This window comes from Mercenaria mercenaria, chromosome 5, assembly GCF_021730395.1.
Source record: "Mercenaria mercenaria strain notata chromosome 5, MADL_Memer_1, whole genome shotgun sequence".
Classification (NCBI taxonomy): Eukaryota; Metazoa; Mollusca; class Bivalvia; order Venerida; family Veneridae; genus Mercenaria; species Mercenaria mercenaria.
The window spans coordinates 43,335,428-43,355,013 of NC_069365.1; the positions used below are offsets into that span (position 1 = coordinate 43,335,428).

The 19,586-nt window shown below is 34.6% G+C and overlaps 1 long non-coding RNA gene across 1 annotated transcript in view; it reads left to right on the top strand.

Moving 5' to 3' along the window:
• The window catches only part of LOC123558943 (uncharacterized), a 57,984-nt gene that overhangs the window by 19,413 nt on the left and 18,985 nt on the right, over positions 1-19,586 (top strand). Inside the window, exons 2-3 of the long non-coding RNA XR_008370972.1 lie at positions 4,787-4,853; positions 10,992-11,054. This is a non-coding gene — a long non-coding RNA (uncharacterized LOC123558943). The remainder of the gene's footprint in view (positions 1-4,786; positions 4,854-10,991; positions 11,055-19,586) is intronic.

The following is a 19,586-nucleotide window of genomic DNA, read 5'->3' on the forward strand; positions in this document are numbered from 1 at the left end:
TATGTTCAAGGTCACCGGTTTCTCGATAGTTTTTCTTGTCCGGTGTATAATTATTTTATGCATGAATATATATTCAAATGGCTTGGCACAAGCATTGAACCTTAAAAAATCGACGTGTCGCATGAAAGTCGCAAGCTTTTATCTCAACGGTCAAACTCGTATTAAGAAAAAAAATATTCTCCCTGCTATAAGTTATCCATGCATAGATAAATTTTAAAGAAGATGTATGGTACAAGCATTCACAGTAGAATAATGTTTCACATGAAGGCCCATACTTCTATCTTAAAGGTCAAGGTTACACGTGCCAAAGAAACTTTTTCCGTTATATCTGCGGATTTTAAACTTTACACAATGACATAATGCTACTAGCGGGAGATCCTTATTTTCAGTTTTTCTTTTTTCTTGAGGTTGAGGAGAGTGATGCGGAGTGATCGTTGGCTCAAGAGTAAAGGTCAATGGGACCAGAGTTAGCCTTTATTCAATTAAAGGTTCTTTCGTTCTTTCGACATCCGGAAACTATATATATATACAGTGTCCGGATGTCGAAAAACGAAAGAAACGTTCTTATTCACTGGTTTTAATCCTTTTAATTAGTACTGCTGATGCAGTTTTCCTGTGTCCATGTTTAGAACTAATCTGATCAAACAGTTTGGAAAAAATTCTTAATCAATTCCGCAAAAAAATGCTAGAAAGTACAAAGTCGTATAGTGGAATTTTCTGCTCTAAAAAACCACACAAAGCCGTGAATTAATGCGGAACATTTGTTTACAAATAAGCTTTTAATGGAATTATTCCACAGGGACTACTTTCACTTCCGGCATGTCTGACTGTATCGCAGATACAGCTTCAGATCTGATTTATCTCATTAAAAAAACAGGGAAATTAAGTAGTTCGTTTAATATTCCAATACCATGGTGTTTTTTTTGTTTAATTTTAAGAGTATTTCACATTCCATGAAAGCTTTATAACAACAAAGGAAATATCATTGTATTAGTTACATTTCCGCTTGTATGTAAAATTTATGATCGACTTTCCAGGAGAAAAAAACTTCTGTCAAATATTTGCAAGTTAATACTAACAGATTAATGATAGAGCTTTGTGGTAATGAAATTTTCATAATTCTCTTATGGAAAGGCAACCACGGCATTGGTAAATTATGCGTTATTTAAGAAATAATTTATAGCAAAAGAGTGCTTTAACTCTATTTATGCACGATGGGTGATTATAGAAGCGCTATTTCTTGGTCGCAACAAAAACTTTGACGTCACCGCACGTTAATGTGAGTCATTCTAGTGTAAGTGTGTTTTAACAGATACAAGCATATTATAATTTGTTTTTAAATATCGCAAACAAGAATTGCAGTAATATGTTTATCTCTGATAGTAGAAAAGAAGTAGACTTACACAGTCTGTTGAGATTAAACATTTCCCATTTAATTCATTTTTTTTAAAAATATATATCAAATTTCCTGTAGCTCCCTTTTACTGTGGCTTATCTCAACAGAGACAGAGGCTAGAGATATTGTAAATTTTATGAGAAAGTGGTATCAGAGAGGATTTTATGACCAAGTGCTTTACAGGTAATGACTCTAACGACTGATGCCAGTCTAGAAAAGAAGTTGCACAAGTTAATAGTGAGATAGAAATTAAACGAGCACAATTTCAAGTTTTAATGCATTCTGAGGAACCTAACTGAAGGCATGATTATTGTTGTAAGTGATTTATTTACAGGAATACAGCATGCATGTCAGAGGGCTTTATAACATGGATAGTTCAATAGAGAAACCCAAAGCTGATAGTGCCTGCAAAACATTTTTTATTATCTTTTATGTGCATATGGATAAAATAATGACAACTTGAGAACAACATGTAATTTTTCTAGGACCAGTGCAACAGGTTTATATTTTGTCAATTTATGATTCATAATGTAATAAAATGACTGGTTTATTATAAATATATAATATGCAATAAATGGAAAAAAAAGAACGTTGAAGCTCTAATTCTGACGTTTCATAACGCAACATATGACGTTGTGCCAATTTTGCAAAGGTATGTGTAAAAATCAGGTTTTAGATATTGCAGTGTGCATGTCAAAACATACAGGTTCCTATTGGAAATACCAGAAATGGGTGAATTTGCTGTAATCATAATTTTCCCTTTTAGAAGCAAAATATTGTTCCTTTCAATGTATGACCTTTGCAAGTGAGAGCAAACATGTATATGGTGCATTATTTTACGTTTTGTATTATCCTGAAGCAGCCAGTCTCCTAAAATGTCAAAGAGGGACAAAACGTTTTATGTGTAATTGATCTATCTAGACAGTATATTCCTGATTCCACAGAGAACTACAATATACATTTCCATTCAATTTGTATCTCATTTGGAACCTTTCCAAGTTGCGTTAAATATTAAATAACCAAATCGGAGTCAAGTCTATTCTGTCTTTATTCCTGAATACTGATTTAGGTTTTGCTTAAACATATTCATTTTACGTCAATTGTTTAAAATTTGTTGAGCATTCCTGTATCTTAACCAGTATTTACGCAAAGTAGCACATCAAGTCATGAGTGAACTGAAACCCCCAACAGAAATAAGGTCTAGCGCAAAAAGTTTCTTTAAAGACCTATGTCTTTGACAAAGTAAGCGATGCTAAGTTTCTGATACGTTACAAGTAAAAATTTATGTAGGATGTTTGCAAACAGCTTTTTTTTCGATAATGATTAAGAAATAATATATCTCATCCCGTGATCTGTAGTTGAATAAAATCCTTTTTTTTTTGGAGTTCAGGTGCGAAGACATTATATCACGGGGCTCAGCCCGAGTGATATAATAATACGCATCTAAACGACAAACAATGATGTTATTCAAGAGCAAGTCATTTAATGAGATATATTATTTTGATTCTAACACGTTATCAAGGATTTAAGTACATCCTTTGACGACATCAATCAAATATTTGCCTGTTTTCTGTTGGTTTCTTCTCCAACGCGCCGCTATGCCGTTTGACGCTATGTGAATTGTTGTAAAATAACACACAACTTTCAGCCTTCTTTGTTTAATAGGAAAATGAATCAAATCACTGCAGCATAGCATAACGGCATTGCTTTGCAGCGAACAGTGTTCAAAAACCCAAAATAAAACCAGCCAGGGTCAAGTGATCACTGTTTGAGCTGACGGCATCCGCTAGGTATGACAAAGATAATGACTTTGTCTTGAAGTCCCAAGGTTAAAGTACAAAAAAGAATGTTTCATGGCTGTAACATAGGATATTGAAAAATAACTTCATTGGCTTCAGATGCAGGGGAAAGCAAAGTAGTGGGAGAATCACTGAAGGACGTATGAATGCTTCCGTGTCCGTCTGATATTTATAAGGAAGCACTAAACCTATTATAAGAAGTCTTATGAGTCTTCTGATGAACCATTGAAGTAAATGGATGAACAAGAATGAAATAAAAGAACTTTTGAGTATAGAACGGCCTTTAAAATATTATTCTTTTACAGAACTTCTAAAGAGAACGATACTTGTTTGTCGATCAATAGCAATTTGCTATCGGCACAGACATGAAGACGCCTTCTCTGTGAGACTCTTAAAATACATCTCTTTCGCGTACAATTGAAGGCTTTAAAAATGTCTTTAATTTCCGCCGAGAGATAGTTGTAAAACACGAATTCTTAAGTTAACCGCCAGCGACACTTTGCATTGGGAAATTTGACTGTGTAATTTAGATATAAAAATATTGTACTTTAAATGATTCCATGTCATTTTTAACTTAAAAAGACAAAAACAGATTGAAAAGGAATGTCTTTTATAACAAGACCAATTTATTAGTTTGGTTATTTGTTTAAAGAAACAAGTCTCAGATTGTTAGATTTCACCTACTTTCAATGCATTTTCTTTGTCTATTTTACCCATTTTGCTATATCTACTCTATACATGTGTAAATTGTTTTATACTATACACGGGTAAATTGTTTTCACGGGTAAATTGTTGTAGACTATAAACGGGTAAATTGTTTTACACTAAATACGAGTTGTTTGTTCGCTTAATGTGAATTCAGCCTCAAATGGATAAGAAGTGACAGACAATTTTGTATTATCTAAGATACACTTGAGATAATACTCTTGTTTTATAAAACAAAATGCATAACTTGATGTACAGGTAATAATGACAACTGCTATATCTTACCATTTTCGTTGCCGTTTATAATCAATGTAAAGGTAAATGGGAGCAATCTTTAAGTGTGAGAAATGCAGGCAAATACCTGCTTTTGGTGGTTACGTAAGAAATCAAACTTATAATAGCTTCAGCAACTGCACTATAGTAATTTTACAATAAAATGGCTCAAGTGCAGCGGTGTTTTGAATCTTAAAATGGCCGAGAAATTATTTTTAAAAAGCCATTTGACTGTGTAATTCAGAAATAAAAACTCATCTGCAAACATTCCAGAATGTTTTCCGGCGTTCATGCTGGCTCTGATACTCTAACAGTACTTATAGTTTGAAAACTGATATCTTATTTGGTTATTTACTTACAACTGTTGCCCATTTCTAGCTATTCTATCACTCCCAAGCACTTTACTCTTAGTCCGCATCCGTTCTTTCTTCCGTGTTGTCATTTCATTTACACTGATGTCTAATGGACTTGCATAATATTGACCTTTTTGAGTAGAACATCAATAGACGAATTAGTAACCAGCATTACATGTAGTTGTAGATGCATAAGAGAGAAAATGTAAGCAGACGATAAATTTGTAATTATAGTTTCGAATTTTGTTTTTTAATTTCAGGAACAGTTGAACAATGGGGATGTCACATTTCTAGAAATATGCCGTAAACATGAAACATGACAGCAAGGTTAGTTTTAAATTTGCTTTTATTGTTGAACAGCTGGATGTTTTACTTGCTAACGACAAATCGTAGCTTTTCACAAGAAATAAGGTTATTGCTTTCACAGTTACGTTTTTTTTTGCGTATAAAACAAGACATTCTGTTTATAAACACAAAGTAACACTATTTGAGCCGTGCCATGAGACAACCAACATAGTGGGTTTGCGACCAGTATGGATCCAGACCAGCCTGCGCGTCCGCGCAGTCTGGTCAGGATCATGCTGTTCGCTTAAACCATTGGAATTGGAGAATGATAGCGAACAGCATGGATCCTGACCAACTGCGCGGGTGCGCAGGCTGGTCTGGATCCATGCTGGTCGCAAACCCACTATGTTGGTTTTCTCATGGCGCGGCTCATTTATATACATGAAGCGATGTTTTAATGGAAAGTATTTTCAATTTTTTTCGCAAGAATTAGAACATACGTCACCAAATGAATGATATAGTATGCAGACCAATTTAAATATTTAGCAGTATTAACAGACGGCGCGTAAATGGTATTTGTTTAACGTTAAACATTTCTGTAAAACTTTGCGTTTTCAGCAATACATAATTTCCAAATGGCATTGAAAGTTCATGCATCAACATGATTTTTTGGTGTTTATTTTTTTCTAGTGCCATAGTGAAAAGTGAATTAATACATTAAGTAGTTGTAACCTTTTCCACTACACAATTAAAAGATAGTGTTTAACAATAGAACATAAAATGGAACATGAGAAATGTCATTAAAAAGATCAGCTATTAATAATGCAAGCAACACAGTGCATGTAGCACTAAAACCACAGAATATCTAATTGCATTCAATAAAATAATGTGACAGCCTTACTGTACAATGACACTTTAAAGTAAGATGGGTCGCACGCCACAGAAACATATTTTCTATGGTAAAGGTTTGTAGAATTTCAAAGCCATGAATAGTCATTCGTTATGCATATTTTTTAACTGGCTCTCTACTAGTATCAAAGCATAAATGCACTTTTTGTCATTTATAAATTGACGTCTTTTAACCGTTTTTGTATTGTGTTATATTCATTTAACTAAGAACGTGTAGATTTTTATGTTTGGTCTTTTATAGTCAAATATAGTAACATAATGACTGCATCTTTTGTAGTAAAATAATTACTGCATGTTTTATAGTAAATTTCTTTTGTAAAAGTTGTAAACAAGAATACTTTCTGTCGGTAACGACTACATAACAACTGTATATATGCAGCTTGTCAATTCTAGATAATATCTGTCAGTGAGCATCTTTGGCTTGGCTCTATTAAATAACAGTTTTGCCTCAGATTCTTTGGCTTGTCTCTATTAAATAACATTTTTGCATCAGATTCTTTGGCTTGTCTCTATTAAATAACATTTTTGCATCAGATTCTTTGGCTTGTCTCTATTAAATAACATTTTTGCATCAAATTCTTTGGCTTGTCTCTATTAAATAACATTTTTGCATCAGATTCTTTGGCTTGTCTCTATTAAATAACATCTTGCATCAAATTCTTTGGCTTGTCTATATTAAATAGCTTGAATTGTATACTCGTACCTCGAAGAAAACACGTAGTAGGGTTGTGAACAAATGTGTTCTCGCGTATTATTTGAAATAGAAACGATTACCTCATATTATGGAATTTGAAATCGAAGCGCATAATTCATAATGAGCCGTGCCATGGGAAAAGCAACATAGTGGGTTTGCGACCAGCATGGATCCAGACCGGCCTGCGCATCCGCGCAGTCTGGTCAGGATCCATGCTGTTCGCTTTTAAAGCCTACTGCAATTAGAGAAACCGTTAGCGAACAGCATGGATCCTGACCAGACTGCGCGGATGCGCAGGCTGGTCTGGATCCATGCTGGTCGCAAACCCACTATGTTGGTTTTCCCATGGCACGGCTCATATCATTTAATCAGAGACTCGTGTCATGTGGTCGTAATTATGTAACACATGTATCGGCTTACGTCTTGCCAGTGAGTGACATTGTAAATGAATCTTAATTGAAACTTCTAGGTCAGCTAAGTGGCATATTCAGGAATTCCATAATAATATATAGAATTTCATCGCCATCTATGTATATAAATCTGTCCTCGGGGAACTGGTGGTATTATGTATGTGTTAATAGATCGCAGAAAATATATAGCTTGAATGTGTGGACATTAAAGTGTTTTATGTGTCAGTAAACAACAGACGTTTTAAAAGTTTCTAAACACACCACTTTTTTTTCTCAAGATTGTGTGCATATGTATCTAAGACTAAATAATTCATGAGACAAAAAATGCGTTCTTTCAATATGCATAATCAATAATTGGAATACGAGATTTTATGGTTATGTCTAATTGCTGTTTCCAATTGGTCGCTCATGAGTACGGTGCAATCAGCACAATGTCTCTTAAAATGCTTGTCGAAGACTTGAAAATGTCTTTAATTTCCGTTGAGTCATGGTTGTTAACCGATTCCTCAAAGAATAATCAAACACACATGTTTAAACAAGGAAATCCTAATTCAAATCAAGATATACAAATATTGAATGTATAACGAAATAATGAAAACACGTGAGATTTCGTCAGTTTTAAGCATTTATTCACGACCTAAATGGAACATGAAACATGGGGAAATATTTCCGAACCTCTATTCTTCCTTGACTGTGTCATCTAGCTCTTTCTCCATTCGAACTTTTTCGTTTCATCATACTGTCTCTGTAACAACAAAGCTTTTATGTATTGCATCTATATGGAATGCTTTTGAAGTCTTTGATTCTATGACACATTTGGCTCGTATATTGTATTATTTGGTATGATTTGGTTTGTTCGTTAAGGAACATATTGGACTTTACTTTTATTCACTGGGAGTTCTTAGCTCGCTTCATTTAGGGCGAAGTTGGAAAGATATTGCATGTGATGTCTAAAACCAAATGTCTGTCAACAGTGACGAATGTACACGCACTGTTATGTCCCTTTTTATGCTTGCGTTGCTTACTGTTCTCTTACATTACGAGGACTGCTGCGGCAGTACGATCTTCTCTGTAGATTTTAACATGAAATGAAGTATTGAAGTAAGAAATAAATGCTGGTTTGTGCGTTTAATATACGGATGTAAACCACATTCGGATTTTTTTTTTTGCAAATCCATAAACTGCGCTAGCCCAATGTGGTCCCATTGTCCCAGTTAAGTACACCAATGTTATTGATACAAAAATAAATCTTTCCGTACAAAATATACAGTGAATGTAAATATATAAGTATATTTCATACTTATTGATCTGAATGTAAATATTACGGTAATATTAAAGTCACAGGCGGGATTATAGAAAATGTTGTCTGACAGTACAAAAACGAGTTTTTTTTTTATTCAATAATGTTTGAAGTTGATCAATGAACAACTCCAGTGAATTTCCATTGCACTAAGATGCATATAGAATATTTTCCAAGTTACCTTTGTGCGCATAAAAGTATGTGTGGATTTTTCTGAATCAACGTAATTGATAGAAGTAGCTCAATGAATATCATTATCTTTTTTTTTTTTCATGACGAAAGTGCTATTTTTAACATTCAATTATTTTCTTACAAGGCGCAAAACCGGCATGTGTAGGATATTACCATCATTTGATAGGTTTCACATGCGTAGAAAGTCATAGCAAATTTGAACATTGTTCAAAAATAGATTCGTGTAGCTTTAAAAAGGAATTACAGGAGTCATTATACACTGTTGATAAACAAGATTTGGTGACTGTAAAATTTAGCAATATCTGGTCATGAAAAATAATTACCGAGAATACGTATAATTCTTACAAGACAGACTGGTGTTTTGTTGGGGTAGTTGTTGTTTTGTTATTGTTGTTGGTATTGCTTTCCTTTTTTGCATCGTTTTACTCTTTTGAAAAGGACCGTTTATATATATCAGATCACTTAAATCTTGCCAAAAGACAAAATACCTAGCCTTTGATATTTTGTTGTCTATTTTAATTGATGATAAAATGATGGATTAGAATATAATTATTCTACAGCAGTTTCGCATGATAACCTAAGGAAAGCCACGAAATCAGTACACGACCGTTGTACATGGGTGGTCCGGTGATCTCGTGCTTACAATTTGACTGTCAAACAATGGTTAGGGGTTCGAATACCGATCCAGGCACTGCAAATTTCTGAGATGCACTTCAGTGTCTCCAACGCAGCTACTGCAGGCCAGTACTCGTTGAATGTCATGGTTAAAGTCGCTTACATCCGACTACCTTCACCTCATCTCTGAGGGTCGAAAACCCATAAAGGATACAACATTATATAATATGATGAATTTATCTAGTTGATTTAATGGAGGTTGATGAAACTACCTATATGTATGCCCGTAAAAATGTAATTACCTACAAAAAAAAAGTGAAAATATAACGCGTTGTGATATTTAACGTTTTTAGATTTCTTCTTCAAACATTTCGTCCAAACATAATTTCACACAGATTTAGATGATGAGCTGTACCTTTTTCGGAATTATCCTTTTATGTACTTTTAGTTTGATAAATAATTCATGCATACGTGGAATAATTCTTTTGGTGTAATTATGTCTTTTATATATATTGTTTATTACGACTCCTTATATGAGCCGTGCCATGGGAAAACCAACATAGTGGGTATGCGACCAGCATGGATCCAGACCAGCCTGCGCATCCGCGCAGTCTGGTCAGGCTCCATGCTGTTCGCTTTTAAAGCCTATTGGAATTGGAGAAACTGTTAGCGAACAGCATGGATCCTGACCAGACTGCGCGGATGCGCAGGCTGGTCTGGATCCATGCTGGTCGCAAAACCACTATGTTGGTTTTCACATGGCGCGGCTCATATATGTATATGAATCGAGGATCCATAGTTCTGCTATATTCTATATTCAACACAAGTCTACTGGGCTAGTAAGTCAAATTTTAAAAAAATATAACTATGAAAATTATTTATGATGTCATGTCGTAAAACACCTTTGGACCCCGGGCAATAGTTTTAACTTTTGACCGGCAAGACATTCAAGAAGTATATAACGTAATTTACTACTGACTGTAAGTGCGTCAGTTGCCATAGGATGCCACTAATTATCCAATTATTTGTCTTTGTCAGTTATTTTTGACGTGAAATGTTTGCTTTACTGCATTTGCAGATACCCTTGTACACTGCTCATGGTGTGTCTCAAATTTATCTCCTATAAATGGAGATATCGTGTATCCCATGTGTGACATTTCGCATGAAATATAGGTCGTTAGTATGCTAGAACTAACAGTGTTCCTTAAAGTTTTAATAAAGCTCGTTTCTGTTAACTGTGCTTGATTACAATCTTGGTCAGTTTTCTTTGGCATATGAAGACAGCGTGACCTAAAGTATAGTCAGCTTTGAAGTGACTTCGCGGTGCTTAACATTTGGTAAAAGTAAAATTGCATTTGACAACACATTCTAAACACGACGAAAACGTTATACGTCTCGAGGAATAGTGCGGCCACCTCATGTGCGATGAATACATTTCTAAAGGTTTTCAAAATAATGAAAGTAACTAACGGAGTTTTGCAACACAGAAATATTAATATTTTCCCCTGATAAGTTGATGTCACAAAACCTGTTATTTACAAAAATACAGACTTACGACATGAATTGACGCAATATAGCGTCGGGAAGAAAAACGATTCGAATGCATTATGCAGTAGGTTTAAAACGTGAAATATGATTATGCATTACTGATCTAGGGAAAATTTCAACATTTATAGTTATGCTAATTGCAAACCATATTTCCTTTTAATATTGTTAAAGAACTTTCAGCATACATGTCAGTGTTTATTTTTACAGGCAGAATTTGCTCTGAAAAAAGAACTGTGTCATTTAAAATTGATAAATCTGTGATAAATCATATATTGTTACATTTTTCAACGCGATGATCTTACGGTTTTCGTGTACGCAATACCAGTCACGTAATATCATTCGTTTCTTTTATGTCTAGTTTTGTGCTAATGACTTGCATAATACTCGCGATTCTTAGAATAACGTCTGTAGTTAATTAGCGTGCGTGTTTTCCTTGCAGGGAACTTGACATAAGAAAAGCAACCAAGTCACTAGATGTACAAGACAGATTTGCTATTTTCGTCTTATTTCAGATAAAAAGCAATAAAGACCAAATTTCTCATAGATGACCTAAGATGAAACAAGATTATAAGGCGGTGAGTTTGTGCTTTCATATTTTTCGAACAAATTTAACAAATAAATTGTAGATTTGTATGTGAGATAATCGAGTTAAAGCTATGTGATGCGTTTTAAAAGCCATTAATATATTTCAAAACTGCAAAAAAAAATATAGACACTTTTTACATATTGCAGTTTATAAAAATACAAAAGCACTATCCGTCAGGGTGACACTATCTGAAAAAAGCCATGTATATCTTTTAACAGTCCAATCAAGCGTTCTGCGCTCGTAGATGGCAATATTTATAATACTTGAGAGTTGTATAGATTGTAAAATTCCCATTCATTTTATGTTCAAAAGTTGAAATCCACGAATTCATATCCCCACGAAATTGCCGTTTTGACCAAAACCACGAAATTTTATGCCCACGAAATTAAATGATTTTACAGTATGTCTAGTTTATTATATTTGCAAAAGTCTTCTATATGTCTAAGATCTGCTTTGTCTTAAATTTTTGTTTGCGATTTTAGTATTGTGAAAAATCCTTTTAACGTTCCTACACAATTTAAATCACGCTGTTTACATAAGAGGAATAATTTCATAAAGCAGTATAAGACAAAAAAAAAAAAAAAAACTCGAAGAAATTTGATTCCCCATAAAAATGATACCATATTTTAACGGATAACAAAAAAATCCTTATTTCCCAAATGAATTGTACTACAACAAATGGAAATATCTTGGAGTAAATTAAATTGATACATGTTTTGTATTGCAAAGTTAAAAGGTTTCTAAAGTGCTATTGGAATTGAATATTTGCTTGGAATATTTAGCAGATCATAATTTGTGATAGAATTTCTCTAACATTTTGGTAAAGATGTATGCTTCTAAAACAATATCGATTATTTTAAGGACTACCCGATATCCCAATGTAGGGTTAGCTAACATTCATTTAGATTTTGATTTTAACTTGACAAAATGGCTACCGCGTCGATGGTGTAGTCGGTTGAAGTCAGACTATTTTTGTATATCTAAAATAAAGAGTTGTAGTTGAAAAAACTTTTGCCTGATATGTATTTCTTATACAGCGTAATTCACTCATCCAGTCACCAAAAACTCATGTTTCTGATAAACATCTGGAACTGGTATAAAAATATTACAAAAATATTCAAAGAAAATGTCTACTTGTATGGTATGGTGGTACTTATTAGTGTCTTGAATTATACTGTTCTAGGTCTGTATTTCCCTCGGACAATTTACAATTTGAAAGTCATATTAGTAACCAAAATCCCAATTTTTATCTGTGGCGAAAGTCTTCACAGGAATAAATAATGGATTTACGTACTGTTAGTGCATATTTGTCTTTATATTTTAGATGCTGTCAATGAATTTAGTTTTTTTTCTCATATGAACATCTGGTATCTACGTCTAGTTCCTGTTGTTATTTTAATAAAAAAGTACTTTAGTTGAAATCCAGTCCGTCCTATGTTTGCTATTTTTGCCACCAACCCCAAAGCACTGCCATCTCCTCTAAATTGCTCCGTCATAGCTGTATACTTGCTCGCTGAAATTTTTTTAAGGTATTTTGGTTTTTATTTAATTTCCCACAAAGTAGGTCAACTCGATCGTACGTATTAAAATTCTTTATTATTTGTAAACGAGTTCCTGTTTTCCAAATTATGAAACGATGTGCTAAAGTATTTGTTATTGTCATGTTTGTAATGAAGAGAAATAAACATTACTGTTTATAGGCATTGAATGCATGCCCCTGTAATGGATATTTAAAACATGTGAACCGTCTCTAAGAACGACAGAATTGTTAAATAAAATGAACCGGACTCGGAAAGGCATCACCTACAAACATGAAACAATCGCGATATATTGTTGCCGTCTACATGTATCTGCGATCTCGGTCGCGGATCCATAACGGGTTTCTGCAGACGTCAATGCACATAAAATGGGTATCATCCCATTACAACGTGTTTGTCGGAACAGTGTAAAAGAATAATTTCCAGCTAGGCCACATTCAAACACTAGTGAAAAATGCAGCCGATTGCATCAAGTTTACACACACATTACAGTAATCCTTGTGACACATACTGTTATCGTTCCCAGAAACATTCACCATCATTAAAATGATCTAAAGCAAATTGGTGTTATGCAGCTTTTTTCGTGTTTTTGTTCAGAGCATTAGAGCAATTTGTGAAATACAAAAAAAAAAAATGTTTCCAATAAATTTAGGAATATGGTGTAAACACATTTGTCTTTGTAATGTCGATAAGAAATAAACCCGGACTTTAGCCTGTAGATGTTTATCGTTTCCATTTGATAAATGCACGTTAGACGATTTAAAATCATCTATCACCCTTTGCGGAGGGTAATTGCTATCGATTAATTAAATGTTTCCTATATAATTGGATGGAATGCATTTGATAAACATGTCAATATTAGCAGTCGTCAGCAGCACAGGTTACCGATTGCAGGACGACACTCAGTTGATCTGGGTATAATTCAAAATAACGTTCACGTAAAGATACCAAAAAATATGCTGTTCCAAAAATTAGAAAAAAATAACCTCTTCACCCACCTCCCCACTCCCCTTTTTATTTGTTAATGCCAGCGTTTGTGATGATTTAATCACGTCTAAAGTTTTAATCAAGTTATACGTATTTGATGACACATAAATTTCACTATTAGTGGCTTCATAATATTCTTATTTCAGAGTGTTTTTCATAACTTGATGTGTTCGTCATTACGAATTTGCCTCGCAACAACAATTGTCATGTTTTTAAAGGTCGCGCGGACATGCATTTATAACCACATTACAAAATAACGCATTTAGGATAAAAATTTTTGATGTCCTCGTCTGTTTACCCAAACAGTAGTAAATCCCGTTTGCAAAGACATGTCTGTGATTAAAGCGTCTGACTACCACGAGTAATGCGTATTTGGTCATTCAGACGCTTGCAGGAAGCAAATTGATTTCGCATTGTGAGACCCATTAACAATGCTACACAACACTGAGTTCAATCTGAATATTTACTCAGTTATCCCTTTGGCGCTTTTTGAAATACCATGAGAATATTGTAAATGGACACATTCACATCAAGGTAATCCTCAGGTCAAATACTGAAAAATACAGCACTCTGCAGATGACATTAGTGAAAACGTTACCGGGAAACTGTAATATTCTTTGGCTTTATTATGCTTCCCGAAAGCTTTCAGGTTGTCGTGGAGGAGGCATACAGTTGATGCCTTGTCCGTCCCGAAACCTGTGTCCAGATAACTCCTTATACACTTTGTAAGTAATCTAGCCCAAACAGAAACGTTTCACTGTGCAGTGGACTTGTGAATTTTGTCGGGTAAAGGAGTTATAGTGGCCGTTGGAAGTTTTACAGAATATTATTATATATATTGCGCCCTACACATACAATCCTTCTTCCTTGTACAGGTTTCAAGGCGTCCAGTCCAGACTTTCAGAAATATGTCATTATGGAGTGAGCTTTCGCATATTTTCAGGACTTAGATTATTTAATATCATACCCAACTTAGGAGTTACGATCTGTGGAAATTTTACGGAATGCTCTAGCTTGCACACTATGTATAATGATAAACATTTACTGGATAAGTCCTCTTTCTATTTCCGTTTTGGAGAAAAACTGGACGTAATATGTGATGCTACTTGCGTTTGTTTGTCAGTCTGCCGTCTGTCTTGTCATCATTATGTGTATTGACTTTAAACTTGTCATGTTGGTAGTAGGTAAACCGGTCAAAAGGTCAAAAGATGAGGCCATAAATCGAGTTCCGAGGTTAAATTATTGTTCATATTTTGTGCCAAACAACATTCAAAGTATCTAATTTACCTTTGCGTTTCGATAGGTGGCGATGAGACGATGTGCAGAGTTCATTTATCCTCTATCCTCCGCCTTAACACCCTCACACCCGCACACCCACCCCTATCAAAATGTCCTTTATCTGTTTCTTGTGCTGTAGTATCTCGTCATCGCAGCCGTACAAAGCGCCACCCGTTCCGCCATAAGGCTCAACCCCAATTAATCACAACATTATACACTCAACACACACACTAGCGCGCACGCATGTACGCACGCAGGCATTTTTTTTATTTTACTTCCGTGTGCGCATATTACACTCACCATTAGGTGCTAGATTGACTGGTAATTGGAAGCACGATGAATACATATTTGTGGAGTAATATTATTTCCTATTGTACGCTTAACTGATTGGTCAAATAAATTCCAAGCCCATGATTTAAACTAGTTTACATACATAGCTTGCATCTCGTAGCGGTTCTGGAGCTCCTTTGATAAAAAAACTTCGGGGCGTATATTGTCAAGCTCTGCAGACCTCTTGTACTTGGACCTGGCCTTAACATGAAATAACTGAAACGTGAACATGGGCATATTGTCAGGGCATGGTCTGTTCAAGGGTTATTATATGGCCCTTTAAAGTTCCACAAAGTGCTATCGTTTGCTCTGCTGAATACTCGTTTTTAGGCTGGCATAGATCTACTTGCGCAAACATGCTATAATAATGTTTTATTTTTCTAACGGTAAATACTTGAAAGGTAACATTAGAAAATATTACATAATGATGGTAAATTAATTCGCCTCCATGAATGAAATGTCCGTATGAATGGAACTAACTCAACGTTGACCGCTTCGTTATAGATTATGACCTCCGTCTATAAGGAGCTAAGTAAACAAACGCTGGTTCCGAGAAACAATCGTCGATATGAATTATACTGCGCATTATTCGACGACCTGACATAACGTGGAAAAAAAGAAATATGAAATATCAATTAAAATGAACTTATAGTGATATGAGTTATGTCAGGTCTTATATTTAGGGCTTAAGTTTTAAGAAACTATTCTTTCAGATCATTTGCTGTAGGTACTAAGGGACGTAATCGCTGCGTGATTGTCCCAGTAACGTGATAAGAAACAAATGACCACATTATACCTGTTTTTAGGCTATTTTTATTCTAAATTCGTTTTAAACATTCTGGCGAATACTGAAAGATATAATGTAAAAAGCGCTTTGTCACCAATTTGCTTTAAGGGTGGGGGTGTAGATGTAGCGAGTTTTGTTTAAACACACGTTTTCAACCTTTTTCAGGTTATATTAAGATAGTGGACCCGTATTGGTAATTTTTAACAATTGCACTAACTTGATACAGTTCTGAAGTTAACATATTTCGCACTTTGATTCATCTTTAAATGATTTCTACCGTGTCGTTGCTGTTTGTTTGTTCGTTTTTTATTTGTTAATTTTGTATAAGTTAAAGTGATAGCCATTGTGCAAAACGATCACAGAGAATTCATTTTACCAAATATTTTTCTAAATGAAACCTCAAAATATTGCGTAATAATTATAAAACACAAAATAAAATTGGCGATAACAATTTTTCTGGGGAGCCTCGAGTAAAAAGAATTTAATCGGAAAGAAATTAAGCTCCAACTTTTGAAAATTATGACCTTGCTCTATGCATAAGGAACCATAGGGTAAAACCTACCTATATACATTTATTCAAAACTTTGTAAAAAATAAATGCAAAATCAAGAACTTTTACAAATGTAATGAAGTAATTTTCGAAGATGTCTAAACATTCACCCTTCAGGTCAAATTCATTTGAAACAGCAAGAAATGACTAAGAAATGGCTAATCAAGAAATGGCTAAACATTTCCGCTTTTGTACGACTGATCAATGATAATATGTTTTAGAAAAACAACAGTTCATCTTACTCGAAAAAAAGAAAAATAATGAACAAAGTTTGGTCCTAGTAGGGTTTGAACCTACGGCCTCCTGAAAAATAGTTAAAGTAATCTCATGGTAGGAATTGAATACTCTTAAAAAAAACAACATTATTACGGGTACGTCAATTTTCCTAACCATCGTATTAAGGAAGCAACATGACTAGACAATAATCATTAACAGTCCGGTTTATAGTAGGGTTCGAGCCCAAAATTTCCCTCATACCGACAAGAAAATCGCCCCATTTGATCAATGTTCATACATTCACACAATAACGTGTGTGTTGGGTGGGGGATTGCATATCGAAATATAAATGTTGTGTTTGTTACCTTTATATTTTATCTGATATTATGTCCCTCAATGTTGATTATCGCTTCGTAAGATACATATATAAACGGTTATGGCACGCCAATTGTCCAATAATAACGTTAACCCAGGTTTACGGTAAAAAAGTAGAATTAACAATTACAGATAAACAAGTGTTTTCGACCAGGTTTTTCTAATACTTACTCATATTTTCGGGCGGAAACACGCTCGTGAACCCAGGTTTCAGCTAGGTTTTTCAATTGAACTTTGAATTTCGGCCGTTATTTTAAGTTCACGAGCGTGAACCTATGTTTATGGGAGTAAACCAGGGTTCTCGGGTGTAAACCATAGCTTACGAACGTGAACATATGTTAACGATCGAGAACTTAGGTTTACGACCGTGAACATGGGTTTACAACCGTAAACATAGGTTAACGCTGGTGAACATAGGATAATGACCAAAAATCATAGTTTTGTTCGAGAAACCGAGTTTTTCGAACTTAAACCTACGTTCACGTTCATAAACTATGGTTCACGCTCGTAAACCCAAGTTCATGGTCGTAAACATAGGTTCACGTCCGTATACAATGGTTCTCGGCAATCAAATTACATTCTTTGTCGAAAAACTATGATTATCGAATACTAACATAAATTTTCGAGCGAACACACAGTATACCGGGCTTAAACTATAGTTTACTCTCTTGGACCCATGTTTACGTCCGATAAACTAGGTTTCTCGATTGAACTTTAACTTGGATGCACAAGTTAATCAAGATCACAACAATACCCTATGCTCGCCTTAGTTTAATATGGAAAACCCATAATACCTAAGATTTTGCAAGCATCTTTCCCGCACAGTTTTTCCATTCAGTGTTTTGTGATAGCCAGCCTTTCTGTACTTTCAGTACTTTGATTAAGGTTATACCGTTTATACCTGCTAGATAAGTACTGTACAACCAGCTATTTATCATGAATAATGTCTGCTATCCATTTATAGAAAAATGAAGAAAGAAAAATCTAAAGTTTTCAATCTTTATCCGAGATGTTGTAGAAATAATGATCACCAGTGTCGTATTAGTCTGTGTAATATTCTTAAGTCATTTGCAAACATTATTGTGTTGTATTAGAATGACCCACGCAATTACTGAAAACAAATGAATACGTTGGAGAAAAGGGAAGTATTAGCTTATGTTGTGATTATTCATTATTTCTTCAACATTATGAACACACAAACCAAAGCAGTTATGATACCAACAAAGAGCCATTTAGACCTAGGGACAACACTCTTTGGAAACTGGTAGAGCGATATTATCGCCATGAGCGGCTGGACAAAATTACACTGACTCTTATTCCAGACTGATGATATAAAATGCAACATATAACTATCAGTAATGTAATGAGCTAAGCTCTAGAACTTGTGACAAAACAAAATTATATAGGTATGGTCACTCCTTGTACAACATCTTAATGCATATTTTCAGTATAAACTAGGTTATCAGTGCACTTAGCAGCTTTTGGTTGGTGTATTTGTTTTCATACATTAAAATGTCCGATTCCAAGTGCAAAAACCTTAATTATTAAGCTTGCAATACTTCAAGCCTCTTCACAAGTTCACAAATTCAAAGAAAATAAAGCCCGTAGATGTTTACCGTTTCCATTTGATAAATGCACGATTTAAAGTCATCTGTCAACCATTGAACCCTTAATTTTGCCAAAGGTTGACAGCGAAAATCAATTACTATTGATTAATTAAATGTTTCCTATATAATTGGATGGAGTGGATTTGATGAACATGTCAATATTCGCAGACACATTGAACGTAGAATACCCTATAAGGGTCGTCAGTTTATTTTGATATTACAAATATACACAGTGTATTATTAGATATATATCGTAAACTTGATATATTATTAGATATACATCATAAACTTGGCCAACAGGAAGTGTTACATTATTGCAATGGTACAGGCCTATCTCATATCCATAGACGAAAACATGCTTTATTCAGGATAAAATTTTACGTTCTGTTATAAATTACATGTAAAAAAGGAAATATCGACCTCGCTTCTTAGCTTTTGACATTAACCATTGGGTGATTTATATGTAATTAAGACCAGGTTATTTCTAGAAACACTTAAGTCGTACGTTTTCACCTATGTAAATGGATTTTGCTGTTCTAATTAAGAACATAGCTATTATTATCGGTTGTTTAACAAAAATGAAACAGCTACAAAATTGCATGCACTAGATAAATTGTCCCTTGCAACAACAATTTCTTTGGACCTTCATGGCCGAATAGTTAAATCACTTGCGCCTTAAAGCTTTGGGTTTAAAATTTATGTTGGGGTGTAGATCTCTACATCTGAGGAAGCATTCCAGATGGCCTACGGAGGGTCGGGGTTCTACCCTGGTGCCCAATAGTGACTGAACTAATGCCTGAGGAACACCTTAGGTCTTCCTCCACCACCAAAAGCTGGAAAAGCCATATTGCCT